The sequence below is a fragment of the Grammomys surdaster genome, unplaced genomic scaffold, assembly GCF_004785775.1.
Source record: "Grammomys surdaster isolate TR1022 unplaced genomic scaffold, NIH_TR_1.0 126248, whole genome shotgun sequence".
Lineage (NCBI taxonomy): Eukaryota > Metazoa > Chordata > Mammalia > Rodentia > Muridae > Grammomys > Grammomys surdaster.
Genome location: NW_021621048.1, coordinates 6,906,486 through 6,934,403, shown reverse-complemented (window position 1 = coordinate 6,934,403; position 27,918 = coordinate 6,906,486). Strand labels below are relative to the sequence as shown.

Genomic DNA, 27,918 nt, shown 5'->3' with positions numbered 1-27,918 from the left:
AATAAAGCAACCTGTTCTTCTCCCTAGGACGACCCATTGGCATGGCCTTTTGTTAACTTAGCCTAGGCACCCTGTGGCAGTGCCCCTGTAAGAAGGGAGGGGACAGAGAGCAGGTTTTATAAGTCCACAGACAAAGGAGGCTGTGCAAATATTTGCAGGCGTTTTGCTTCAGAGGCAAGATTGCCTTGAAGGTGTTCATCCGCTGATGGCTGCTCCAATCCAACTAGGGATGCTGGGGCAAAGTGGCAAAGTGTGCTGCCCAGCAGAATATTCATGACACGCCCAGTGTTTTTAGAGGGCAGGCAGACTCAGCTTTCAGTGAATGATGGGTGTTTTCTTGGAGGCATCAACGATCTGAGTGTAGTGAGTGTAGCAAGGACAAAGGAGCAGGCAGGAAGCCGCTCAGGAGGAAGGGTGAGAGTCCCTGGTATCTTGCTAGTTCTCTGTTTTATGGTCATCCAGGGGCACAGTTTGCTGCTCTAGCAGATGAGTAATGAAGGTGACAAGTGCTGTTTTGCAGGAGCATGTGACACTGTGCTGGGTGGGGGTTTGTCCTAGTCAGGACTCTCTTGGTTGCCAGGGCCAGAGAAACAGAATTTTTATTTCACTTGGAGGATAGTAGGGGATATTTGGAACACGTATTTGGATAACCAGTATTATGTTGGCACCCAGCATGAGAGAAATCTGCCCCCTCCTTCCTGCTTGAGGGTATCTGGGACCTACACTCTTTGGCACTGCCTCCCCAGCTGTTAGCCAAGTGGCTCCAGCTGCCTTAGGCACACATCCTATTTCATCACTGCAGAGTCTCTCCTTTTCCCTTCCCTGGAAACCCTTCCACCCTTAAAGGTCCTCAGGAAAGGAAGTGGGATGTTTTCTCCACTGTGGGAAGGATGTCAGTCTTTAGGGAATAGGGGACGAAGGAAAGAGGCTGGAAATGGCCAGGACTGAAGCTCAGACAATTGTGGTATCAAATCTTAACCTAGATTGCAGGATGGTGCAAAGATGGAAACCCTAAGTGCTCTGCGGAGGAAGATTCAAGCCGAGGAGGCCTGTTCCCACTTCCAATGTGTGCTCTTCCAGAAGAATGCCCCAGTCAAGTGGGATAGAGGCAAATTTTTATAGAGAAATGGTGCCCAAGTCACCTTTCATCCTCTTGTGATTGTATTGAATCTAGGACTGTCCACATATCCCATGTGAAGGGTGAGTAAGTAGCCAAGAAAGGGAACAGACCCCTATGGGTTACAGAGGTTGTGACACAGAACTGACAAGGGCTCAATCCAGAAAAACAAAACCAGGCCTGGGTAGTTTGCAGAAAGAGGCTGGTTTTGTGTTGGAGGCAGAGTAGTGAGCCTGGGTCTTCTGGAGACTCCTGTGGTCCTGATAGGGTGGTAGACTTAAGAGAAAACAAACCTGAGTCTCTGGGGTCAAGTTCCAGGCCTGAAGCTGACATGGCCTGCGCTTTTTTTTTTTCCTGATTTATTTTTATTTTTTGCTTTGGGCTAGTGTGGATGGAGCTGTCTGTCATCTGCAGCCTGTGTGAATTGTGAAGGAGTGGAACTTGGAATTAGAGCAGAACTGTCAAAGTCTGTGGAGGGAAGGAAGAGTCTGTATTGGGTAGGATGCCTGGGCTGTGGAGGTCCTTGAGGGTCAGTCCAAGTAGGAATTTAAGGGGGAGTGAGAGTTCATGCTCATGTATTGAGGACAGCTGTCAATAGTGGTCAAGGCGTAAACAGGCTGAAGGTGGTGTTGAGTCTGGGTAATACGGTGAGACTGATAGAATTAGCTAGTAGCTAGTGTCCTCAGGCAAGTGCCAGCTGGCCATCAAGGCATTTGGACAAAGACGGCATTCCAGATGGCTTGGACCACGGAGGTAAATGGAATTCCGACCAGGGAAGTAGAGTCTAGCTGATGGGGGGGGGGAATAGAGGTAGATAGAAAAATGGATAAAATATAAAGTGTTTTGATTTAGTCACTATCGAATGAGTTAGGGAAAACCAAGTGATGGTCTCCCTTGGAACTGCACCTTACAGGCGAATTGCACCTGTTTTGTTCAGGGTCAGTTCTGGGTGTCACTGTAGTCCCTAGTCCTGGAACTGACAACAAAGGCAATCTCACAATTGCAGTTGGTGAGATCTTTCTCTACAGCAGTTGAAAAAAAAAAGACCCACAAACACCAGACCAAATAAAACAATACAGCCTTACAGAACGAGTGCTGCGCGGGTCTTCGGCGGCCAAATCTGGGGCTATGCAGAAACGCCCCCGGGACTCAGCCGGGACCACTCAAGGGTGCCTGCAGGCCTTTAGGGACAAAACTACTGCGAGGTCTAGCGTAGACACAGGCCGGATGTGGCCCGCGCCGGAAGAGAAGCGCGGGACAGGCGCTTGGGTGGAGGTGGCACAGTGGCTAGGTTATGACAGTTTTGAGTCCATGAGGCACCGCGGGACCCATGTCGGTGACTAGATCCGCGGCGCGGGGTCAGGGCACGCAGTCCCAAAGCACCCACGCCAAGGCTGGGACAGGTCTAGTGCCGTGTCCGGGGCCATGGCACCCTTCTGGGTCCTAAGTCCATCGTAGCACAGGCCCTGTGCGCTCCGAGTGCGCGTGCTTTCCACGACCGGGACGGCGCGACCGGAGCCTGTCCGGATGGCTGTTTGGACACTCCGAGGCCGTGTCCCCTTCCAGGGCCCGGGGTGCGGGTCGCCGCAGCCTGCAGGTCCCGCACGGCCGCCTGGGGGTGGAGCTCCAGGGTATCCTGAGCGCGTTGGGCTGGGCAGGGACCCGGCGGTCCCGGCAGGGGGCGCTGCGGAACCCCGAGTCCGGCGGCCTGCGCGCGCCACCGCCGCCTGCACTCCCGCCAGGAGGAGCTGGCTGCCGGTGGAGAGCCCTACGCACAGCAACGGAGGCCGGGACCGTAGGCGGTGAGTGAGGCGCGCGCCGGGCCCCAGCGGTTGTGAGGCTCCTCGCTGGGCGGGCTTGTGTTTAGGGTCTCGGTGGGCGACCCCGGAGAGGTGTCCGCGATGCCAGGATCCGAATGCAGGGGCGGGCTTCCAAGCAGCGGGTGTGAGCCCTGCTGCCAAGCTCTTTCCCTTATCTACGCGTTCCCCAGTTTCCACCTCTGCCCACACCCCTCCCCGCGTCGGGGGTCCCCGTCCTCCGATCTGTCTCCCTTTTCTCAGCCCCGCACCCTAGAAGCCTGCCCGCACACCCCCTTTTCTCCCTCAAGCCCTCCCACGCCTACCTCCTCCCGGTTGCCTGCCGCTCGCCTCTCCCTCCCAGCTCTGCTCCTACGGTCCCCACCGCCACCCAGCGGGGTCCCATTCTGCCCCCGCGCTCCTGCTGAGCGACGCAGCGGGAATCTGAGCTCCGGGGTCCCCCCTTCTCCTGGCTGTCCCAAAGCAGCGATGTCCAGGTAAAAGGCGACTGCAACTTCACGGCCTGCCCCGGGGGTGGGGCTGGTACTTCCCCAGCTACCTGCTGCCTGCTGCGCCAGAACCCTGGGCCCAGCCGAGGGCCACTCCACGCTTGGAGGTTATGCTTGCTCAATGTTCTGCTTAGGACCGTGTGGTTACTTCGTTGTCTGCTTTTGCTTGGTGAACTTGGGTAGGTTGCGATTTCTAAGGAAGAAGCCGGCTTTGCCACACACAAATATGGAGCAGGTTTTCTTTGCGGCTGCGACTGGCTTTCAGTAGTACCTGTGGATGGGGAAGGATTAGCGATGCTGGGGGAATGGAGCCATATCACCACTCTCACTCACCACGGCCCTGAGAAGCACAGGGGAAGTTAACTACCCCCTCTTGGGTGGGCCAGTGTCTTTGTGGAAAGGCAAGGATGCTTTCTAAACATTCAACAGGTAAAACCAGTCAAGAATTTGGATCGGATCTGGTGCCGATAGGGAAATGTGGGATGAGTGACCCAGGCTCTCCCAAAGCCCCACCGCTTAGGGACATTTGTTGCTCTTTTCGGCAGGCCCCAGGTTGGACCCCTACTATGGATTAGACAGTGCTGAGCCCAGCCTACCCTCTGGAACTGTCGGTCGGGCTTGGCACCAGCTCCCTCCTCAGAGGTGTTGGTGCCCTGTGGTGACATCTGTGGGAAGAGGATTTAAAGCAGATGGCTTGGAAAGCCTCCTTGTCCCCGGAGAGAAGTGGAGATGGCATGGTGACAGCCAGTGTGTGTATTTACCCCTTCCCTTCTGGGGTCTTTCATTAAATCTTAGATTAAATTAATTGCCTATTCAGAGAAAGAACATATAAAGGGTAGTTCTCTTTTAGGATTGGCTCCTGGCCAGTCCGCCCTCACAGATACCTTGGGAAGCTGCAAATGGGTTCCAGTGGCAGTGTGGACCACCTGGAGCCCAGCACTCTGGGCTGTAGAACTGCCCTATCTGTATCTGTGGTTTTTCTTTGATGGCTCCAGTAGTGATTAGTTCCTTTACAATTAAATAGATAAGTAATTAGGCAAGAATACAGTGGAGCTCAGTAGGGCCCTTCTGAGTGTTCACAGCTCTCTGTATGAATCTTCTTGTCCTCACAGTGATAGGCTGCTGTCAGGCGTTCCCTCTGGCTAGGAATGGATACCTGCAGGACTGGGGTGGACCTTAGGACCTGGCCAGGTGTCCCTGCCTGGTACTCAGTGTTTATTTAAAAAAAAAATCTTCGTGCATTAGTCTTGAGCCCACAACCCATGTCCTCCACTGGGCTTCAGAAATATCTCTCAATTCAACAGATTTGAATATACATGTATATAAATGTTAAAGTCTCTCTTGCTGGAGACAGATTCACTGTCTGGTAGGGCGGGGTGTGAAGGGGCAGAGAAAGGATAGAAAGTTCAATTTCTAGGTCAGGCTCTGACAGCTGGACCTGTCCCTCACTGGGGACTCCAGACTTCTAAAGAGGGAAATAGTTCTCTTCATCCTAGAAATAGGAATGGGAGGGTGATGGACGTTCTGGGGAGACTCCAAGGCTACCTACTGAGAAGCGAAAAGTCCACCAAGACTTACCCTGAAGGCCCTAGCTCCTTCATACTATTCTCATTCATTCATTCATTCATTCATTCATTCATTCATTCATCATTCTGGCTGGCCTGGAACTCTGTGTAAACTAGACTGACCTCAGACTCAGAAATCCACCTGCCCCAGGGTCCCAAGTGCTGGGATTAAAGATTTGTATCACCACACCTGGTAGCCCTGGCTTCTGGGACATCCTCCACCTCTGCCTGGTAATGGAGGAAGCTGCTAGGGAGTTGGGTCCCTTGCAGAGCCCCACCTGCCACTTCAGGCTGTGCTGATCTCACTCTGGTGGGTGCTGCCCACTCCAGACCTGGTTACTGTGGCAGCCCAGGGGTGCTCTTGCATGTACCTTTCCGGCAGTGTGTTTTACAGTTCTGCTAGGGGGAGGGACTCCAGTGTTGGGGGGAATTGCTTTGGTCTTTCAGGTGTAGCTTTGCCCTAGGCATAGAAAGCAAAGTCTGGCCCTTCGTCCTGTGAAAGGGCAATTGGAGGAAGAGCATACCCAGAGTCCCTGCTGCTGTAGGGCCTTTGTCCACTTCGCTTGGGAATCTGGAGACAGCTGGAATTCAGCGTCCCACTTGTTTGTGGGGGCCTGTGCTGCCCTGGTTGTCATTAGCTTATCTTTCTCAACCAGACTGTCTCTGTTCAGGTTTGGCTGTTACCCAGAATTCCTGCAGCTGGCAAAAATCTGTTTTCTAGAAGGGGTTTAATTAGTGCCTGCAGTTTGAGAGTGAGAAAGGAAGGGGTGGGGGGAGAGAAAGAGAAATGCTACAGTATGAAGAGGGTGGGAAAGAAGACAGAATAGTGGAGTCTTAACCATCCAGAGAGAGAGAATTCGACTCCAGGTCCTGTCCCCAACAGGACTCTGGTTGGTAGGTAGAGAATATGCCCACATTATGGTGTAGGGAGAAAACAAGCTCACAGTGACCTAAAGAAAAGTTTTCTGGTTCTTAAAAGGCCTGGGAAGCCATCTATGAAATGAACGTGCAGATAGGAATACACTTAACTGTTGTAAGCTTGTGTCAGGAGTGTGTCCTGGGGATCTGGGCCACTGAGCCAGGTTGGTCAGGGGTCTAGCCTGGGGTGCTACCTCACTCTGGAGATGCTGTGGGAACTGTCTAGAAGAGTACTGTGCCCTCAGAGAATGAACAAGAGAATAGCCTTCAGTGGGAGAGAGGCAGCCACCCAGAACAGGGTCCAGTGGTACCAATCAGCCTGGAACTACCTCAAGTCAGCCTCTAGGGGGCACCTGTGAACCCAAGATGCACTGCAGGGTCTACTCTCTTGTCCAAAGGACAAGAGAGCCCCACCTTACCAAAACAGAATCCATCCTTGTGTTCCTTCATCCGTAGAGCTGGCAGGCTTTGTCAGTCCATCTCGGATGGGGAAGCTACTGTCTTTAGTGAAAGACCAGTCTCTTATGAAGGGAGGGACAAACCCAGGAGTATGGAAGAATTGAATGATTAAAAGTCAACAAAACAAAACAAAAAGCTTGATTGAGCCTAGTGCAGTCGTTCCTGCAGCAGAGAGGCTTGGACATCCCTCCACACACGCCTTTCACCCACGGCTGCATCCCTCAGTCCCTTTACCCACTGTACACTGATGGCACCTACACTGTGTTGGAGGAGAATTTGGAGAACTCAGATATCTAATATTGGATGGTAATTTGGGGTACCCCTAAAGTAGAACACAGACAGTCTTCAGTTTCTGGGGCTAGTTCCTCCATGCTGGATTTTTAGGATTTGGAATATTCTCCTATTCTTTCTTTGGCTCCCTCCAGAGAGTAGGGAACCATAGAAACATACAGATGCACTTAGTACTTGCAGTCACTCTCGCCACATGCACATTCACGGTTCTGTTTGCAAAGCACCGTTTTGTCATCTCCTTGCCACCCTCTGTGTCGCTATGCGTGACCAACATCCTTATGGAGAGCTGTAGCCAATAGCATGGAACCCAGACCTTTAGAAGACAGATTACAATCAGAATTATTATGCTTGGTGTCGACCGCCTCTCCTCCCCCTCCTTTTCACTTCTGCTTGTGGGGAAGGACATCGTTTATCCCAGCTTTATAAATAGTTTGATACTGTTTGTCCTACCCCCTTTGCTTTTTAGGGACCCCATCTTTCCAATTAACAGACTGCAGCGTGCTTGCTTAAGCTAGCATAATTCTCAGATCCAACACTTACTTTCAGAGACAGAATAATATTATTTTGAGCATTTTAACTGTAAGATAAAATGAATATCTTGCCAACTTTATTATTTGGAAATACAGAAGAATATGAGGAAAAATATCCTTAAGTCTCTGCTTCTAAAATCATAAAGTTGAGTTGCATTAACATTATTAAAGTTGTAAAACAGTCATTTAAAAGCTTAGAAGTTAATTTGTACGCTTTAAAAGTTACTACTAAAATGTAGGGAGATTTACATTTGAACTTCCTTAAGATATAGACAAAGGCTGGAGAGATGGCTCAGTGATTAAAAGTACTGGCTGCTCTTCCCGAGGACACGAGTTCAGTTCCCAGCACCCGCTTTTCTGCTCACAACCATCTGTAATTCCAGATCTAGAGAATTTGTTGCCCCTTCTGGCCTCTCTGGGCACTGCACACACATGGTGCCCAGACATGCATCCATACATATAAAATAAAAATAAATCTTAAAAATATATAGACAAAAAATTAGACATGTGGTCAAGTCTTAGGCCCCTATTTGTAGGTTCCATGACCTCATTAGAACTCTCTGGGAAGTCTGTGATCTATATTGAAGTGGCATGAGATAGTTTTGTCAAGTTGATGGGATCTAGAAGCACCTAAGAGACAAGGCATGTCAGTGTGGGATTATCTAGATTATCTTAGTTGAGATGGGAAGACCCACTCTAGCTCTGGGCAGTAGGGTTGTGTGGATGGGGTCCTAGGCAGAATGAAAAGCAGGAAGCGAGCTGAGCACCAGTGTTCACTCTCTGCTTCTGCCTGTGGGTGCAGTGTGAACAGCTACCTCCTGCTGCTGTATGTTTCCTACCATAATGGACTGCATGCCCTGAACCAGTAAACCCAAGTAAACCTTTCTTCCCTTAAACCGCTTCTTGTCCGGTATTTGGTCTTGGCAAGGAAAGTAATAAATATAGGAGGAATGGGACTTCAGGGTGGCTGAAAGGCTTCCCTTAGAACTGAGCTTTGTGGCAAACACCTGCGACACCGGTGCTTGGGAGGCTGAAGTTGTAGGGTTGCAGGTGTGGGGGGTCCAGCTTAAGCTACATAGACCATATCATTTTTTAAAAAATTCTTCCCTTAGAATTCAGCTCTTTTCAGCAGAGAATTGATTTGGATAATCCTGCTACAGTTGCTGGATAATCAGATGTGATTACACAGCCATTTGGAGATTGCAGGTGGCCTCTTATGTCAGGATAAGTGGGTATTGGCTTTCCTTAGAGCATCCTGCAAGTCAAACTAAACAGCTTGCATTGTTAAGATGTTCCAGGTGTGTGGCTGTCAGATTCTCTGTTGATGGTTTCCTTCTCCTTGAGGACCTGATTTTGGTTGTGGAATTCAGCACAGTGCAGTGGGTAGGACTGGAGACGCTGAGCCCAGAGTGGCTTTGTATCCTTGGGCAAGTTATGTTACTTCTATGCTTCAGTTTCCTTATTCATAAAATTGAGGTGATGCTGATGCCTACTTTGTAGTATCATGGATCTTTAATAATGTATAACCCAAGGGTTTAGAACCGGTACATGGTACATGCTTAATGAATATTAATTACTATTGCTCTTTATTCATTGTTTTAGATGCATGCTGTCTATATTGAGATGCTGGATTTAGAAATGGCTCTTAAAATATTTAGGTGGGTGCTGGGGATTAAACTTGCCTCGTGCATGTCAGGCAAACATTCATCCACTGAGTTATCCCCCTTGCCCAAGAGGATAGATATAGGATAATAGACAAAATATATATGTCTGTTCTGATGGAACAAAGGGTTTTAAGCCTGTGTTCACAGCAAAGAACTAGTACCACAGAGAAGAGCTAGCTCAGGCTCTCCTGGCTCGTGGCCAACTGCAATGGCTATAAGCGCTCAAGAGATTAGGATGAGCACCCGAGAGCTTAGGCTGGAAGAGGGGGCGAGCACCAGCTGGTGTATGCTGGAGTCATGCGATTGCCTTGCCAGCTGTTTAAATAAACTAGAAACTCATTTTCCTTGCTCTGTGTCCAACCCAGGCTTGTGATTAACATTTTAACTCATTCTTGGATACATGTCATGGGTGAGAAGTGGGAGACGGGACCGCAAGTCCAGTATTTGCTCACCTGCCAGCCATTCCAGCATTGTTTTTGCTCCCAGTTGACAGAATGCTATTCCCATTCCTGTTTCAGACTGGGTCTTCAGCTGCCCCAGAAGCCTCCAAACCTTGCTGGAGACCCAGTGTTCACTTAGAATGAAGAGCCCCTGGGGCAGCTGGAGACAGGTAATGGACTATCCAGAGGCAAGGAGTCAGACCTCCAGGTCTCTTACATCTGCCATAGCCAAGCCTTCTTAACCTGCAGACCGTGTTGATAGGTTTGGGTTTACTAGCTGGACCATCCTGCAGCTGGCCTGTCTACCCTGTGCTTTGGCAGAGCTGACAGGGGACCTTCCATCATGGTCTGTGCACTGAGAAACCTCCGTGATGGATCCAGAGCTTCCTAGATTGTTCTAAGTGTGAGTAAAACGCCTTCTATGCTGGGAACCTAGTGGCCATGTCTCTTACTGAGTAGCCTGTTCATTTCTGTCTGTTTTAAAACTGCTTAAATTTGAAATGAATGAGATTTTGTCTTAAAAAAAAAAAAAGTCTTGCCACATACTTGGACAGCAGAAATGGCAAATGATTTCATTCATGTCCAAAGAATCGAGTTAAAAGGAGGCAACTTCCCTGGCTGGGAGCTCTGACTTCTCTGGCTTTCCTCTTGATCTTTGAGCCCAGTCCTCTTTTGCCGCCGATCTGTCTGTCTCTATCCCAGTTCTTAATGGAGACTCAGACGTGAAAAAAAAAAAAAAACCCAAGCTTGGATATAAATGATTGAAGGTCACGGCCTAAATGGTTCTTTTTTTTTTTTTTCTTTTCTCTCTGTCTCCAAGGTGAAAAATTACTGACTTCTAGAGAAAGTATATTTTAGAGGCTGACTAACAACCAGCAGGCAGAAGGTGCCCTGCTCGCTGTCTCCAGCCTTCCTGAGTTCACGGCGCCTGGGTTTTGATCTGCTCGTCTTGAGTATTCTTGATCTAATGACCGATGATTATCCTGGTGCAGCTGGATTAATTGATGGTCTTTATCGACTCTGCTTACAGTGGGTAAACGCGGTCAGCTCAGCTGACAGTGCTTTCTCAGCTGGAGAAGTGTTAACTTTGGATGTGCAGTGCCAGAAAGGAGTTGAGAGCGCCTTACCTTGGTCTGGATCCCACAGGATATTGTGTGTCCTCTCAGTATATGCCCCATGTATGCACATTGACTGTTCAAGGGCCTGTCTCCCCAAGGTGTCTGGGAGTGGAGGGCAGAGGCTGCACCCAACACATCTCAGAAGCTTTTGATCTTACCACCAACAGGCATGAAATAGGGCTCAGTACAGACTGGGCGAATAGGTGATGACCGCGCAAAGCGCCCGTTGATGGGTGAGCGCCCTTGCCTGCAGGTAGTAGGGAATCGTGCTTCAGTGGCCTTAGCGAATGGCACTGTGTAGCCAAGTGTCTGAAGGTAGGAGGCTGTTGTTTTCAGCAGCTCAGGTGACAATTCTCATGTCCCTCCCTTCTTGAGTTCATTATAGGTTATAGTACAGGTGCTTCTTCATCTGCAGCGACCTTCCCCTCTGTCCTTTCTCGAACATCAGCTGAGCACTGCTCAGATCCAGTCCCCTGAAGCTTAGGGGATGGCTGTCAAGGAAACTGATGTGGGTCTGGAGTGTTGATGGGTACTGCAGAAAGCTAACACCCTGGGTACTGAGATTGCTCAGGATTAGAGGAAATCTCCCTTGGGCAAGCTGTCTGCTTCAAAAAAGGAGGTACTAGCCACATTTGGTAACTTTTATCAGGAAAGCAGACATTTTCTGAAGACCCCAGCAGAATTCTCTGACTTGATGGCCAGAAATGTATCACATGATTGCCCCCCAGTTAAAGGGGCCATGTGGATATTTATCAGGGTACACCAAAAAAAGGGTCATGCAAACACAGATCAGATTAGTTTTCATGGATACAGTGTGATAGGAATATACTTTTTGCACACATGAGTCTAACACTGGCTGTTCCTGATGGTGTGGGAGACTCTCTTCAAAGAGATGACTTAAGGACACATGTTCTATAGAAATGAGTATGCCATACTCATTTGTAGAGGTAGGAACATGGGGTGGGGGGCAGTGTTGCAGTATTTTATGGGCCAGGTCAGAGTTAGCTACTGCCACTGGCATTCCTTTGGTCAGGGCTTGCCTCAGAGCTCACACACTTTCTGCAGGGAAGGCTGGTAAATGTTGTCTGTGGCATACCTAAGAGGGAGAGGAGATGAATTGACGATTAGCCAGTCTTTGCTATACCATCTCCTCCAAAGTTGGGACTCCATTAGCAAGAAAGAAGAAATGGATATTATGGGGAAGTTGGGGGAGGAAACTCCTACAGGGGAAAAGGTGCTACAAGACTCTGTTTTAATAATTTATTTCTATTTTATGTACATTGGTGTTTTGCCTGCATGTATGAGGGAGTCAGATCCCCTGGAACAGGAATTACAGACAGCATTGAGTTACCACTGGGTGCTGGGAATAGAACCTGGGTCCTCTGGAAGAACAACTAGTGCTCTTAACCACTGAGCCATCTCTCCAGCCCTACAATATCTCTTTCACATAGCTGCTTCTTTGCCTCCATTAAGAATCACCAGATGACTCAGGAGGAGAATGGAAGGTCTTCATTCCTTGGCCCTGGTGGAATAGCTCCTGGTTGGTTCGTCTCAGTAGTTGGAGGTTATCCCAGGGGAAGTAACCTTTAGTTCACCAAGTCCAGAGGAGCCTGGGAGTGCTCCTTGCCCTTGAGCCCACCCAACATCTAAAATTTCCCTTCATCTAAAGCCCACTCTTAGCCCACTCCTGGATACAGCAAAGAGTGACCTGGATTCCTACTCTTCATGGAGAGATGTTTCTTATTTTGTGCTCATGTTTTTCAGCAAACAGAGCATTGGTGAGACGTCACCTATGTCCTGGGATTTAGTGCTTTCTTCAGTTTGTCTCATGTCACCGTGACAAGTGCTTTTCCAGCCACAGTGCTTTCTGGTGCCCCCTCCTTCCCCATTGCCCCTTTCTTCCTCCACATCTGCTGAGTACTGCAGCCTACTTAGCTCCGAGACCACTCCTTGCCTCCCAACACTGGACGAGGCTAGAGAGGAAACTGTCAGAAGCCCTTAATGTTGTTGGGCACCAGAGGACGGGTCGGCCCTGGGCACTGAGGCTGTCCAGTATTGAAGGATATCACCCAGCCTTGAATTCAGGGCAGCCATCAGAGGAAAGTGACAACTATGTCAGGTTTAAGGATGATCAGGAATAAACCAAGTCAAGAGGAGGTCATATGAGGCCAAGACAGTGACATGGGCTGATTTATGAAAACAGTTGTCTGAGCCAAAGCTGGTGTGGGCCATTCACTGGTTGGGCACTGTTGGGCTTCAGCACCTGAGGTGGCAGGAGCCAGTGCATGTGACAGATAAGGGCTCCTCTCCAGTGGCACTCAGGGCCTGGCTGTGAAGTGGTGGGGTTTGGAGCTTGGCTACTTGCAGTTCTGAAGTCGGCTCAGAGGTTTGTGTTGGAAGCTGAGAGGAGATGGGCTTCGTCACTTGTGCCGTCACCTCTCATGCCCTAGCCCTCGGTCACCAATCCTCAGCTGGTCCTGTGCCCAGGCATTACTCAGCCTGTAAAAATAGAGTCTGGCACCAGAGCGCCAGCGAGAAGTTGGTGAGGAGAGCTGAGGCTGTCACCACCTTTCAAGACACTTAACCAGTGAGAGTTTTGATGCAGGGCTTTCTGAGAGCCTGGGGAACGAGGTTCTAAAGCTGGCTTACACTTTCTCTGTACCTTTGGATTTCTACTGGTACTCTGTGCCACTGACTCAGTCAGGTTGGTACCTACCCTGACCTCAGGCTCATACCCACACACTAACTCTAAAACCCACCGAGTGGGCATGGCTTGAGAAGTCAGGGCTCCTGTGAGGCCATTAGCCACCACCCAGCATTCTTTCAGGTGCCTCCAACAGCAGGTGAGAACCTGGTCAGTCAGATAGGTGTAGGCAGATGGAGGATGGCCCTCATGGGTACAGCATAATAGCATTGTGCTGCTTCTCCTTAGGGAACTGAGGGCTGGGCTGGAAGCTGTCAGCTGCCCTCATTGTGATGAATGGTCCCACGGGCGCTTTCCCTCGTCCTCTCTCCAAGCCTTGTTTATTGCAGTGGACTTGATGGGGGGTGGGGCAGAGAGAGCGACCTTCACACGGCTGAGGCTGAAAGAACAGCTCTTTCCCTTTGCCTCCAGGGAGGTTGGTGTGAATCCATAGATGGAGTCTCTGGCCAGTGGTCCGCGTGCTTCAGGGAATGTGATGATACTAACAAGGAAGAGGTAGTCACCATCCTGTCTCAGGGCTCTGCAGGGCGCATTGTCTTGACTCTGCCACAATCCCAAGAGGCAGATAGTGCTCATTCCAGAGAACAGGAGCACCACTAAGGCAAGGTCTTGAGCTGATTTGGCTCACTAATCTCTATTTCTGCAAGTTTAATGGGCATGGCAGAACTGCTCAGTAAGTAGGTATTGTATGAATTTGGGGAATCCTCGCTGCCAGGGGAGCCGACTGCAGCACAGAGAGGCGCTGCTGGGAAGTGGTGGAGTACAAGCCTGGAGCTGTGGCTTGTGACCCAAGCCCTCTGTCTCTGCCTCTTGGGAGATAAGAGGGCCCAGAAGGCTGGAGAATGCTTTCTAGCTGCTACTGCCTTCCGGTGTGTCCCTCGGCACCTTCAGGGTGACCTTCCTGTGTTTTCACTTCCGTACTTCAGGGGTATGCTTAGATGTTCCGTGGCTCCCTACCATTGTGGGAGTCTAGTCTGGGCCCGCTTGTCCTCTTCTCTTTTGCCCGATGAGCTGCTGTTTAAAGCTTGCCATCAACAGCAAAGGAATAAGCTTCAGACCTCTCTGTACCACTCTGCCTGTCAGTGCCCCATGGGGGACCCTCTTGTTCTTCCCCACAGGGCTTGCCTCTTTAGCAATCCCAGCTAACGGTGCTCCCTGTTCCCTGCTCCTTGGCCCCTGTAGCTCATAGTGCTCCCTTCTCCATGCCTCTGGGCCCCTGCAGTCCACTGTGATGCCCACGCTCCACTTCCGTGGGTCAGTGTACCCCATGCCCACCCGTAGACCTGTGTAGCTCACAGTGCTCTCCACTCCCTGCCTCTGGGCCTCTGGAGTCTTCCTCTGTACAGTACTTTGAGTTTTGTATTTTACATCTTACCTCTTGTTCCTCGAACCTTGGCTTCTGCCAGTGTGGGGGTGCTCAGCATGAGCTGCAGCGGCCCTGCTGTTGTCTGAATCACACTTGGGCTCTTCTGCCTGCAGTGTTGAAAGGAGATACTATTTCCAGACCAGTGGCCTTTTTATAATTTACGAGGTACCTGCCTTTGAGATCTTGCTTAACTACATTGTTTTTTGTTGTTGTTGTTGTTGTTTTAAAAGAATAATGTAAGTAAATTTTTTAGCATTTCCCCCTTGAGTTTTAAAACCAATGCATTTTTATTTTATTGTTATTAATTTTATTGGAAGCTAGGCATATATACAGGCATACATATGCCTGTGATCCTAGCCCTTGGGAGGCTGAGGCAGATGGGTTACAAATGAGAGAGAGGAAAAGATAAACTGGAATAAGTAAGAGAAGCATGTTTCTAAGATTGTTGCCCTCTTCTTCAGGAGGTATGAAGCTGGGCTTCCATTTGCAATGTGTTTAATTTTCCTACAATCATAGATGTAACCACTTAACCACTAGTAACATTTAAGACATCTCTTTTCCTTCTAGGGGTTTCTGTTGTTCAAGTTGTTACTTTTAAAGTCATGTTGGAAAAGAACAAAGGCAAAGGTAACAGAAAAACAGTATGGAGGAGCACAGATCCTGCTAGAGCAAGGCCAGGAGGGCTCCCTCAGCTCTGTCCCTGGTGACTGTGTCCCAACCCACTGATGGGAGGTCAGCGTCACCATCTGATGTGACTGGCTAATAGACTGGAAGTCCAGAAAATAAGGCCCTTGCCAGGCTAACCACCTTTAATAGGAAAGAAAACAGTTTTCACAATTTTCTCTCTCTCTCTCTCTCTCTCTCTCTCTCTCTCTCTCTCTCTCTCTGTGTGTGTGTGTGTGTGTGTGTGTGTGCGTGTATCTCCCATTTTTTTCTTCAAACTCTGCCAGCATATGCTGTGTTCGTGAGGTCTCTAAGCATGGTTCAGGAAGTTCCTATCTTCCTAGGGGAACTGCTTTTGACCAGGCGACTGACCTGGCCCCACTGGAATGTTAGGTTTTCTCCCTGGCCAGAGAGTCTGCCCTTTTGAGCAGGTATCTCCTCTGAGCTGTTCCTTACTGCTGTTTTCCTTGGCTCCCCTCTGTAGAGGTGACCCAGGAATGGCTTAGGAGGCAAATTAGGAAGATCTGGGCTCACAAAACACGTTTGGCATCTCTGACCTGTAAGGCTGCCCGGAAGCCCTAGGGACAGTTTTAGCTTTAAGACATAAGACAAAATAGTCAAATTTCTTATGAGTCTTTACTTTAAACTGCTTAGCACCCCTCCCCTCCCCCCCCCCACACACACGGTAACACTGAATGCCATTCGGGAATGAGGTGATGATAGATCTTTCCTCTTCCTGCTGAAGGTGGTGTCAGGCACGGCAATCAGAATACCCCACCCCCATCCTGTGGCCTATCTAAAAGGCTCCGAAGTACATTGGGTGTTTTCATTTTTATAACAGCAAGTCCTTGACTGGAACCTGGAAATTGATGTGAGAGAGAGGTGAGGCCAAGGGTTATTCACATTACAAGTTAGACAGAAGGAACCAGGAGAAGCCACAACACCATATTATTATTATTTTTTTTAAGTTCAATCAAATTCTCTTGCTGGGTTCACAGGAGCATCCATCTCTTGACTGGTTTCTCTTCATTCCTCTCCCTTCAGCCTCTAGGGCTGCTCTCCAGAGTGATGGGCCAGGATCTGCTTAGAGGCCCTTCAGTAGCTTCTGGAGCAGCTGGAATCAGCATGAGTTCCCTCCCAAATGGCTTCTAGAAAGGCAGAGAAAAGCACCTTAGCTCTCACTTTATTCTTAGGTTACACAGTAGTGGGCCCATCTCTCCTGGCTGTAGGCAGCTGCTGCAGGGAGCTGAGGTCTGAACGCACACCAGGACAGCATTTGTCTTATCAGGAAGAAAATCCTTAGTGAGAAATAGCTGTTTAGACAACGCCGCCTATGGATTTCAGCCTATCGTATGAGCAGTGCAATCCCTCGGAGTGTGGAGGAAACAGGGCCATCAGTTTAGTGGTGCCTTATACTTTTCTACTGGGTGTTATTACCACAAAGGTGGCCAACATTAGTCACATCCCCCTCTTTAACAAGACCAGATGAGGACCTGGCCCCCAGGACTCTCTCGGGCTTGAGAGGAGCCTCGGCCCCAAAGGCCTTGCTTGACCACAGATCCACTTGAAGGCACAGAGGAAATTCTTTGTAGACTAGACATGGTTAGAGTGACTTCCCACAGTGTGCAGGACATTTTAGAAGTGCACTGCAGTTCCCTGGGACAGGGGAAAATATTCTCTCCTTCCAGTCCCTCAGTATAGGCCTCCAAGTATGATGTCTTAGTCAGTGTTCTGTTCCTGGCAAAAGATACCATGACCACAGAAACTCTTTTAAAGAAAGCATTTAATTGTGGTTTGCTTACAGGTTTTAGAGATTTAGTCCATTATCGTCATGGTGTCGAGCATGGTGGCCTGCAGGCAGACATGGTGTTAGAGAAATAGCTGAGAGTTCTACATCCAGATCCGTAGGCAGCAGGAAGAGAGAGAGACACAGGGCCTGGCTTGGGATTTTAAAACTTCAAAGCTCCCGAACCCCCATCAGTGACACACTTCCTTCAATGAGGCCACACCCAATCCTTCTCAAACATTGCCACTCCCTGATGACTACGCATTTGAGCTTATGGGAGCCTGCCTTTTTCAAACCACTACATCTGTCTGCTGAACACCCAAAAGGTTAGCAATACCAACTGGTACTTTTAACTACTGTGTGATCCTTAGATAAAGCTAGGGTAAAAACAAACACTTAAATAAACATTGATTAAACATGTATTTAAGCAGAATTTTGATAGCAACATTCAGGCATCATAATCTTTAGCAATAATCAACAAAGCCCCCTGTGTTTCATAACAGGTACAGCTGATCTTATGAAGACTTGGCTAGCCAACAGGGCAACAAATAAACATGATTACTTTGTGTGTGTAGAGAGCTCAGATCCATGTTAAAATAAGCGCATCCCCCATTGTGGCACAAGTCTCTATGGGGTTACATGCATATACAGAGTAAATGTGAATAGTCGCCTCTTCTATTTAGATATACGTACATACATACATACATACATACATACATACATGTATATCAGTAGCCTGGATATAAGGAGGAGATAGTACATGTATGCAGCCTATGTATATATGCTTCCCAAGAAGGCAAAGCAAGGAAACAGGAAGAAATTCCATGGTCTTAACTTATATCAGTTTCTTTTAAGCACCATGACCAAAAGCAAGATATACGAAGGAGGGTTTATTTGGGCTTATGGTTCCAGATCATAAGAGTCCATCATGGCAAGGGTGCTTGGCAGCAGGCAGCTGAGAGAGATCGCATCCTCAGCCACAAGTGTGAAGCAGAGAGAGTTCACTCAAAGTAGGGAGAGGCTGTGTCCTCTCAGAGCCCTCCCTCAGTGACACTCTTCCTCCAGCAAGCCTGCACCTCCTAAACCTCCCTAAACAGCACCGACAACTGGGACCGGGTGTTCAAATACTGGAACCTAGGGGGACATTCAAACCACCAGACAACCCAAGCAAAGGTTGTCCTTATGCCTTACCACAGATTGTAGCTGTGAATGCCAGACAATGCCGTCTGGATTCCATTTGACTTCCTCTGAGTTCCTAGAGACAAGCTGTTGCTCAGAAGGGAACTCCATGAAAGAAGAGAACAGAATGGAAGGTGTGCCCAGTGCCCATAGGTGGTGCTGTTGCCTTGGAAAGCACATGGCGGAACATCATGGCGGAACAAGGAAGAAGAAAATGATGTTGGTGCTGGTTGATTTTTTTTTTTTTTTTTTGCCTCACCCAAGCATGGGGTGGGTTGAGGTTAAATGGATCTGTGATCCTTTGTGTTGCTGGAATTTAAGATCCAACTGGTTAAAAATGGCTAATCCTGATTTAATCCATAAGTAGCTACATGGTAGTCCCACACGGTGTTCAGTACCCTCCTTTGTCAGGTTTGGGAAAAGTATATTGAACAGGGCTGGGGAGTCTCTTGGTCCAGCAGAGGAGTTGGTTTGCTCCTGTCTGGGGGAGTCTGTTCTCCTAGAGCTCTTTTTACCTCAGTGATTGTCTATCCTGGTTTCGTGAGAGTTACCCTCTCAGAGCCCCACCTGAAAGGAAGTTTCTTGCACCCCTGTTTCTAGTGTTTCCTTCATCTCTGACTGCTTCCTTCGTAGGGTAGTGTCCTGTGATAGGTGCTTCTTAGCAACAGGCTTACCAGAAGTCACCAAGGACACCTATGCAGCTGTGGATCAGGACTCCATATTCACGTCATGCCAGGAGAGCATCTCGTTTACTCTCTTATCCAAACTCCAGGATGACCCAACCACCAAGAAATATGTTGTTATTCTCTGTGTTTCTTACCTCTGACTTGTGCACAAGGGTTACCTGGTCACTGAGATAGTTTCCTGGAGCATCCCTGCATTGCTGAGAAACTCTCCATTCTGACATCAGTACCCATTCAAAAGTTCACTAAGACCCTGTGGAAGCTACTGAAAATATGGTGTGGGGGACATTTCTCCCAAGGGAAGGCATCCCCACACTCTGCCAGATGAATTTAAAATCCAAGATGAGATCTCAAATTGTTGGAAAAGAATAATCTTGGTGCTGCATGAAGGAACACATAAAGCAAAAGTAACTCAGCAAAGTAATTTATAAAAAAATTATTCTTATTTTATGCACATGGATGTTTTGCTTGTATTTATTGTCTGTGCCTTTCATGCAGTCAGTACCTAAGGAAGCCAAAAGAGGGTGTTGGATCCTCTGGAGCTGGAGTTACAGACAGCTCTTAGTTGCCATGGGGATGCTAGGAATCGAATCTGGGTCCTCTGCAGGAACAAGTAGTTTCTTTTTATGAAAATGTTGGGGCGCACCAGAACCCACACTGGGCTAGCATGCATGAATTGTGACGATGACCCTGTCTCTTATCCCTAATGCAGATGGCGACTGGCTCTCATCCCATTGGTGGGAGTTTGAGTTCACAACCGGATGATGGACTGACAGGTGTGGGAGAATAGAGAGCTTCAGGGCACACAAACCCTGGTCAGGGTAATTACCATTTCTCAAAGTAGCAATTGCATAGAATTCATCTTTAAAGACACATACATATACTTATTTATCTATTTTATTTGTATGGGTGTTTTGTCTGCATGAACACCTGTGTACCACGTTGGTGCCTGTTGCCTGGGAAGGCCAGGAGACCATTGGATCCTCTGAAACTTGAGTTATAGATGACGTTAGCTGCCATGTGGGTTCTGGGATTCAAACCTGGGTCCTCTGGAAGAACAGCCCATACTCTCAAACACTGATCCATCTCTTTAGCCCTTCAGTTCATTGGTTAAAGTAGCACTAGGTTCCGAGTTCTATACACTGTTCAAATAAAGTTGCCCATCTTTGCCTTAAAACAAAACCCAAATGTTCTGCCCAGCCTTTGTAATGCAGTCTTTATTTTTATGATGTTACTGAGATCACACAACACGTCGCACTATAACCTGCCTTGTAGTCTTGCTTTAACATAGAGTCTCAGTAACATTTTCCTCTTATTGCTGGTTTTGTTAATTATTCACAGTGTTTATAGAAGGCATAACATGGATGAGTAAACTCTGAGAAGTCTTTCCTCCTCTGTGGCAGAAATAACAGCTCACCTAGAGGCTGTCTCCTGCCAGGTTTTTTTTTTCCTGTTAGTTTCACACATCTTCTGGAAATTTGCATATTTATGTCAGGGTGTGCAAACGCTAAGGTTTACCTACATGAAAAGTGAAGGTACAGTGTTCTGCATGGCTTGGTCCTGGAAACCTGATTGGGGCAACAAGGGAATGAAGAAAGAACAGACACACAGATACACCTACGGGAAAGCTGGGATAGGAGGGGCTGAGCTCACTAATGGAGGACACTTACTCCTGTGCAGCAACCTGAAACTTAGTACAGGAAGAGGGTTTAGCTAGTCCAGGTGGGAGTCTCAGAGGGGAGCAGCCTCCCGTTGCAGTCATCTGAGAGGAAGAACCAGCTTGCTAGTTTTGTGCATACTGTAAGCACCCACACAAGGACCAGAGGTAGGCTTTCCTAAGTCCCTCAGCCTCACCTAGGAAAGGCTTTGTCAATGCCCACAGTGAAAAGATTTTACAGAGAAAGAGTATCTTGGCGATCAGGACCAAGGAATACCACAAAAAAAAAAAATCATACCACAAAACAGACACCATACAAGAGATTTATTCTCTGAGCAGGGATGGAAAACAGAGAGAGACAGAAACAGACAGATACAGACAGACAGAGACGCCAGGCCATGATAGCATGAGCTTTATAAGGGGTATGGAGTGTGTGCACAGGACAAATATGTGGCAATGGTGCCACGTGGAGATGGTGCTAGTGAATGGAACCGTGTCAAATTGCTTTTTACTGATGATGGGGGCCTTGGTGCTGAGCCATTGAAGGTAGGAGGAACCTGATTCTGGAATGTGGGCAGTTCTTAGTTGACTAAAACACGAGTCTGATTAAAGTACTGGGGTCTTTGACATGGCTGTGCTAATGTCCACAGCACACATTTGCTTGAGACTTCTCACATGAGGTAGTGCCATATATATATATGTATATGTATACACACATACACATATATCTATTTATATTATATTGTATTGTGTTGTGTTGTATTATATTATATTATATTATATTATATTATATTATATTATATTATATTATATTATATTATATTATATTATGGTTATCTCTTTAACACTCTTACTCTTCCAATTCTGTTCTTTTTTAAAAGATTTATTCTTTGAGAATTTCATTATACACACAGTGTATTTTGATTATATCCACTCCCACAAACCTCCAACTCCGTCTAGTCTCTATCACCATGTCTCCCTCCTAACTTTATGTCCTTTAAAAAAAAAAGCATTGAGTATAAGTACTGCTGTTCATATGGACATGGGTACAGAGGCATTCACTGGAACACGGATAACCTACCAGGGGTCACTGGAACACGGATAACCTACCAGGGGTTGTGCCCCTAAAAAAAACTGACTCCACCCCACCAGCCACCAGCTGCCACTAGCTCTGCTCTCTTGTTTTTCACTTGGCAGTATTTCTTGAACACTCAATTTCCCCACTTAAGCCCAGCCCTTTCTTTTTTACAGCTGAGTCCGGTTCCAGTGTGTACTAGAACTGTTTGTCATCTTTTTACCCGTTCTCCCATAGATAAACGACACGATTGTTTCCAGAGTCTCACAGTAACTTCTAAAGCCTTGCTTGCCTGGGAGCCTGGTTTTTTGTAGGATTCTGACCTCAGCTGTGGCTCTCCAGCTTGGTGTCCTCTGAGCTCTGAAGCAAGTGAACAGCTAGGCAGAGTCTGCATAGACTTTTGTGACTTAGCCTACGGAAGCTTAGGTAGTATCTTCCTGTCACATTCTGCTAAAGAGAGCCCTATGGCCTGCTCAGAGGACATACAACACTTCTAATGAGAGATAGGGCAGTAAAACCACCATACTTTCATACTCTCCCTCTTGCTCTCTTACTCTCCATTTCAGCCTTGGCTTCAAACTTCCCTACTTGTTATGGTTTGAATAGCAAATGTCTCCCTAGGCTCAAGGGTGAATACTTGCTTGGTCTTGGGTAGTAGCTCTATTTGGGACTAGGGTTCTGAAAACTTGAGAAGGTAGAGCTTGGCAAGAGAAACCAGGTCACTGGCGTGAGTCCTTGTGGACTACATCTTGTCCTGGGCTCCTCTCTAGCACCTTCTCTGCTCCCTCTCACTCCCCCTCCCTCCTGTCCACTACCGTATGGTGCCACCTCCGAGCTCTTCTGCCTGCATACATGAGGCCAAGCCACAGAGCAGGCTGTCTTCAACCATGAGCCCAAGCAAGTTTTTCTGTTACTCAGTCACAGCAAAGACAAAGTGACAGATACATTACCTGCCTCAGCTTTCCAGAACCTTCCAGAATGTGTTTTGAGACTTTCACCTCTCTCCTTGGGCATCTCCAGAGAGTCAGGGCTTCCCTATCTTACGTTCTTCTCTGGAGGTAGGGAGGATATCCCTCCAGGTTTGGCTTCCTAAGTACTTCCTTGTTACCCTAACTGGGTGTACATGGACAGAGTCTCCTAAGTCCCCAGGGAGCAGGACATTTCTGTATATTAAAAAATGTGGAGAATGGGAGGCATTATGGGGCTGGGTCAGAGGGTTCATGAACAGTAGGCCTAGAATAGGCCTAGAGCATCATGGGAAATAGAAGTCCAAGGGAGATACTTCTTAGAAGTATAAGATCTTTCTTTCTCTCTCTCTCTCTCTTTCTTTCTTTCTTTCTTTCTTTCTTACTTTCTTTCTTTCTTTCTTCCTTTCTTTCTTTCTTTCTCTCTCTTTCTTTCTTTTTTCCTTTCTTTCTTTCTTTCTCTCTCTTTCTTTTTTCCTTTCTTTCTTTCTTTCTCTTTCTTTCTTTTTTCCTTTTCTTTCTTTTTTCCTTTCTTTCTTTCTTTCTCTTTCTTTCTTTTTTCCTTTTCTTTCTTTTTTCCTTTCTTTCTTTCTTTTTTCCTTTCTTTCTTTCTTTCTTTCTTTCTTTCTTTCTTTCTTTCTTCTTTTTTTTCTTTTTGGTTTTTCAGTGTAGCCCTATCTGTCCTGGAACTTGCTTTGTAGACCAGGCTGGCCTCAAACTCTTGGAAATCCACCTGCCTCTGCCTCCTGAGTGCTGGGATTAAAGGCATGAGCCACCACTGCCCAGCAGGAAGAATAAGATTTTGTGTTAGGTTTTAAATCAATGTGTTTAAATGATTTATCTTACAAAAGAAGGCTTCAGTATATACTGAGGTCAGAGAGAAACAGCGTAGATCTTTATTCTGATTGAATCACTTAAACCAAGGTCGGTGAGAGGTCCTTCTGTGGTTAGTTTTCACTGAGATAGGGAGCCAAGCCAGACGAGACAGTGACGAGACATGTTCAGGACGGTGAGTTACTAAACACACGCAGTAGCACTCTTCCTAGTTCACTACACATAACGGTGCCCAGGCTGTGACTCCACAGGACTTGGAAGGCTTCTAAAACAAGCCTCCAGCTCTTGCAGGAGTCTTCTTTGCCCAAATAATATGCAGACGACTTATGCCAACAGCCACTCCCCCAAGGAGCTCAGCACCATTGACCTTAAGCCCTGTGTTGTGTCATACCACCAAGTAAGGCTGGTTGTGGCCCTTTGAGAAGTGTCTCCCATAGGCTCATGGGTTGGAACACTCAGTCCCCAGCTGGTGGTGCTGTTTTAGAGGCTGTGAAACTTAAGGAGATGGAGCCTTGCTAGAGGACATGCATGATTTGGGGAGGGATTTGAGGATTTCTAGCCTTGCTGCACTTCTTAGTCTCCCAATCTCCCTCTCCCTCTCCTTCTCCCTTTCCCTCTCCCTCTCTCTCTTCTCCCTCTCCCCCCCCCCCACTTCCTATGTGTGAAGCAGAATGTGATTAGCCAGCTTTCTGCCCCCTTCCCTGCCAGATTGGGCTCCATCCCTCTGGAGTCGTCAGCTAAAGTAAACACTTTCTTCTTAAGTTGTTTTTGGTGCTGGTATTTAATCACAGCAACAGAAAGGTAACTAAGACAGATGGAAGTATTGGGGTGTACAACAGTGCCAGTCCCTTCTTTCTTGACTAGGGGCTGAGACCAAATAACAGTTTGTGTCCCTTCCCAAACTTGACATCCATGAGTCTGTGTCGAAATGCTTTAGCACCATTTTGAAATGCAAAGGACACACAGAGTGTTTTTAATAAACTTTTTAGAGCTCTGACTCAAGAATCCCTGGGTCCTGATACATAGAGGACACCTAGGAGTGGCTCCCCACCGTTGGCCAGATCCATGGACTAGAAGGCTCATTCTGTACTGCCACAGCCATAGTCACTGCCAGCGTTGGTTGGGGTGAGGGTGCAGTGAAGCACAGTCTAAGGCCATTGTGTAACTACCCACAAGGACTAGTAGTAACCCACAGAGGGCTTCGTGTCTTGTCCTTTCTTGATCAGGGTACAGATGGTTTGGCAGTGAGCCAAGAGTTTGCCAAAACTCTTTCTTGAGTGTGCTTTCCGCCTGAAAAAGGCCTCATGAGACAAAACACCTTACCGTGGCCAACTTGTGTGCTCTGGTCCAGACATCCAGCGAAGCAAAGCCCTGGGAATGCAAGTAGCAAGAAACATGGTGTGCATGGGTGTCCCGCTTTCCCCTGTGACAGATTCACTTTGCATGTCTGTGAGTCTTAAGATTTGTGAAGGGTTTTGTTTTGTTTGCTTATTTATTTATTTGTTATTGCTTGACTATGTAGCTTTTATCATTCTGACCTTTGTTGTACACCACCTGCAAATCCAACTTTACAGTCACAACCTTTTGTTGCTGTTTGTTTTTCATTTTTTTGATTTTTTAGACAGAGTTCCTCTGTGTAGCCTTGGCTTTCCTGGAACTCATTCTGTAGACCAGGCTGGCCTCTGCCTCCCAAATACTAGGTTTAAAGATTATGCACCAGCACCACCTGGCTTTCCTTGACATTTTAAGAAACTTTTAATTGACTCAGTTTGCTTCCAAAACACAATTTTTTTTTTAAAGGCAGCTCTGTTTTTGAAGAGGCTTTGGAGAGTTAGCTATGCCACATGTATGCCGTCTCTCTTCTCCAAGTGTGGTTGGCATTCTAAACTAAGAACGGCAGCTTCAGTGCGCTGCTCCCAGAGATTCAGGAAGAGCAGAGTCTTACAGTTGGGTGACACAGACTTCTCCCAGAATGTCAGAAAGAGATAGCTGAAGTGTATGTAGAAAGTGAACTCCTAGCTTGCTGAATTCCTTGTTTCAGTCTTGAGAAATGACCAGCCACAAGGACAGTTTAACTGGGGGAGCTAGTGGGTGGGTTTCAAAGAGAGAGAGACCTTGGGCCTTGTAGACCTTGTAGTTGACAAACTTAGGGAAAAAGATTATTGGGCTTGGAGAGATGGCTCAGCAGTTCAGGGCAGGCACCTCTTGCTCTTCCAGAGACCTATTATGGTTCCTGGTACTCATATCAGGTAGGTCACAAAATGTGTGTGGCACACACAGACACACAGACACAGACACACAGACAGACAGACAGACAGACAGACACACACACACGCATGCATAAAAATAAATCTTTTTTAAAAGAAGAAATTAAAAATAGTTCATGCTTTTAAAAACACCAACTCTGTAAGTCACGAGCTTTAGAACCTTCTTGGAAAGAAATCACAGATAAATAATTCATGCTGCATATTTTAGAAACGCAAATTTGGGAATAAAAGGTCTTGTTGGTAGGACATGCAGCCTGTGGGAAATGCTGTGCTTGGTTGTCACTGCTGGATTATACCTGAGCAAGCCAGCGCTGAGGTTTTGAAAGCCTGTAATTATGACGGGATGTGCTTTGATGCCTAGATTTGAAAAGTGCAGGTGCCGTCATCTGCTGGCTGAGCTTAGGAGTCACTCCTTGGGATAATTGTGTGTGTTGTCAAACCTTCTCCAGGTGTGGGTTGTAACAGAACCTCCTGGCTACCTCCTTCTGTTCATGTCCCACTTCCCTCCTTCCCACTTGGGACTTTGCCAAAAAGTGAATCCTGATTGGTTTCACCCAGCTGTCAGAATCCATCCTTATGTCATTGGTTTGGGCTTTGACATGTGGTTCACTTCTAGCGAGGAGAGGAGGGAAGGTCTGTTGGAGGGGCTTCTAGGAGATGCTTAAGTGCTCTGGTGAAGCAGAGATGCAGAGGATTGTCCCTGTCCACTACCAGGTGTGGCAGTGATGCTTGGGAATGTGGCCTCAGTTGCTGACACTCTTGGGAGAGCAAAACCACAGGAGGTCACTAAGAGCGTAACATACAGGAAGAACCTGGCTAGGCAAGTGGTGGGTGCTTCTGAGCTGTTCCTTTAGTGCTGTGACCGTTTGCTGACAGTGTTGCTGTGTCTTGTTGGGATAGCCAGAGGTTTTTTTGCTGTTGTTGTCTACAGCCAACCCATCTTCACAGTTTCACAAATAAATAAGGGTTAAAACAAAACAACAAGGTTATAGATCATCATCGTGTCTCCTTTTGTGTCCATGAGTGACACCAAGCCTGGTCAGTAAGACTCGGTGAATGTCATAATCATCATAGTACCCAGAGGGGAGTGAGCCCCTTGAAAGGGCTCAGTGTTTTGTAGTGCCAATGGTAGGATATTTGTTTGTCTACTTTAACAGAAGTAAAATAATGATGGCTTTAAGAGATTGTGAAATTGATTGGTTTGGGGGTTAGGGGAGAAACTGAGAGTCTTTTAAAACAATTTGAGCTGAGAATCAAAAAAATCAAGGGGATAGCTTTGCCCCTTGGGGTCACCTAGGGTTTTATTCATCCATTAGGATGGTGTTTCTTATGTGAAACTGCTCATCATCACCCTGGGGTTTGGCACTTGGGAAGGGAAAGTACTGGGGAAAATGTCCAGGATGGACTGGGACATGCAACCTCCTTTTGACTTGGAATTACCAGACTATGCTCACTCACAGGTCACTGGCCAGAATTGTATTTATTACCTGCTTACAACTAGTTACCAAAGAGTTTGGAAAATACTCTCTCTGGTGATAATAATGTGTCCCATTAAGCCTAGGGAAGTCTGATGGTAAGGGGTACAGTTAGGGGTGCCTGGTCCCATAGCGTGTCTGCTGGAGTGTACAGGGAGGGCACAAGGACAGAGTGTTGGGTGCCTCTCTGAATGTGGAGCAGAATGGGAACCTCACAGGGCAAGTTCTCCAAACACCCCAGGGCCGTGAGCCAATTTTGCTCTGCCCTGACCTTGAACGAGATGACATTTAAAACCTCTTCAGATTCTGACTTTCTTTGCTATTCCCAATGGGCAGGTCTCTTGCTAGGTATGGGGAGAGAGTGAGCAGAGGCAGGGAAGAAGCAGAATTGGTGCCTTGGGTGAGCTGGTGGGCACCAAGCCATCTGAGAGTCTCGGGGCTGGCACTTATAGGCAGCAGTGCCGCCTGTTACCCTCTTCACAGCCCAGAGATCCATTTCCTCATGGGGAAAACCATAGCTCACTGAGGGTTAAAACAGAGTGCTAGACTTATACCCCTAACCCATGGCTCCCTCCTGTGTGGACGGGACTGAGCGAGGAGAGATTTAGGGGTATTGCCAGATCATTGTAGGTCCAAAAGTGTGGTGAAGAACATTGGGCCTAGTGTAACCTTTTATCCAGGACTATGCTTGGGGACTGACCTACAGTCCTGATCTGTATCCTTCCTCCTGCACCACATCTAGATGTGGTACAGTCGTGGGAAACATCACCTTTCCAGGTGTCCTAGGTGAGAGAAGTGTTTGGAGAAGCCAGGTATAGGGCAGAGCACAGTCTTTTCAGACCAGTCACATCCCGGGG

At 47.6% G+C, this 27,918-nt stretch overlaps 1 protein-coding gene across 2 annotated transcripts in view; it reads left to right on the top strand.

Moving 5' to 3' along the window:
* Nucleotides 1-2,803: 2,803 nt before the first annotated feature.
* The window catches only part of Pxylp1 (2-phosphoxylose phosphatase 1), a 64,884-nt gene continuing 39,769 nt past the window's right edge, over nt 2,804-27,918 (top strand). Inside the window, exon 1 of one of the 2 annotated variants that reach the window (XM_028758955.1) lies at nt 2,804-2,919. The gene's annotated coding sequence lies outside the window, so the exon portion shown is untranslated. Of the gene's footprint in view, nt 2,920-4,051; nt 4,172-27,918 lie in introns of those variants that run through there. The other variant, XM_028758956.1, reaches the window with a different exon arrangement.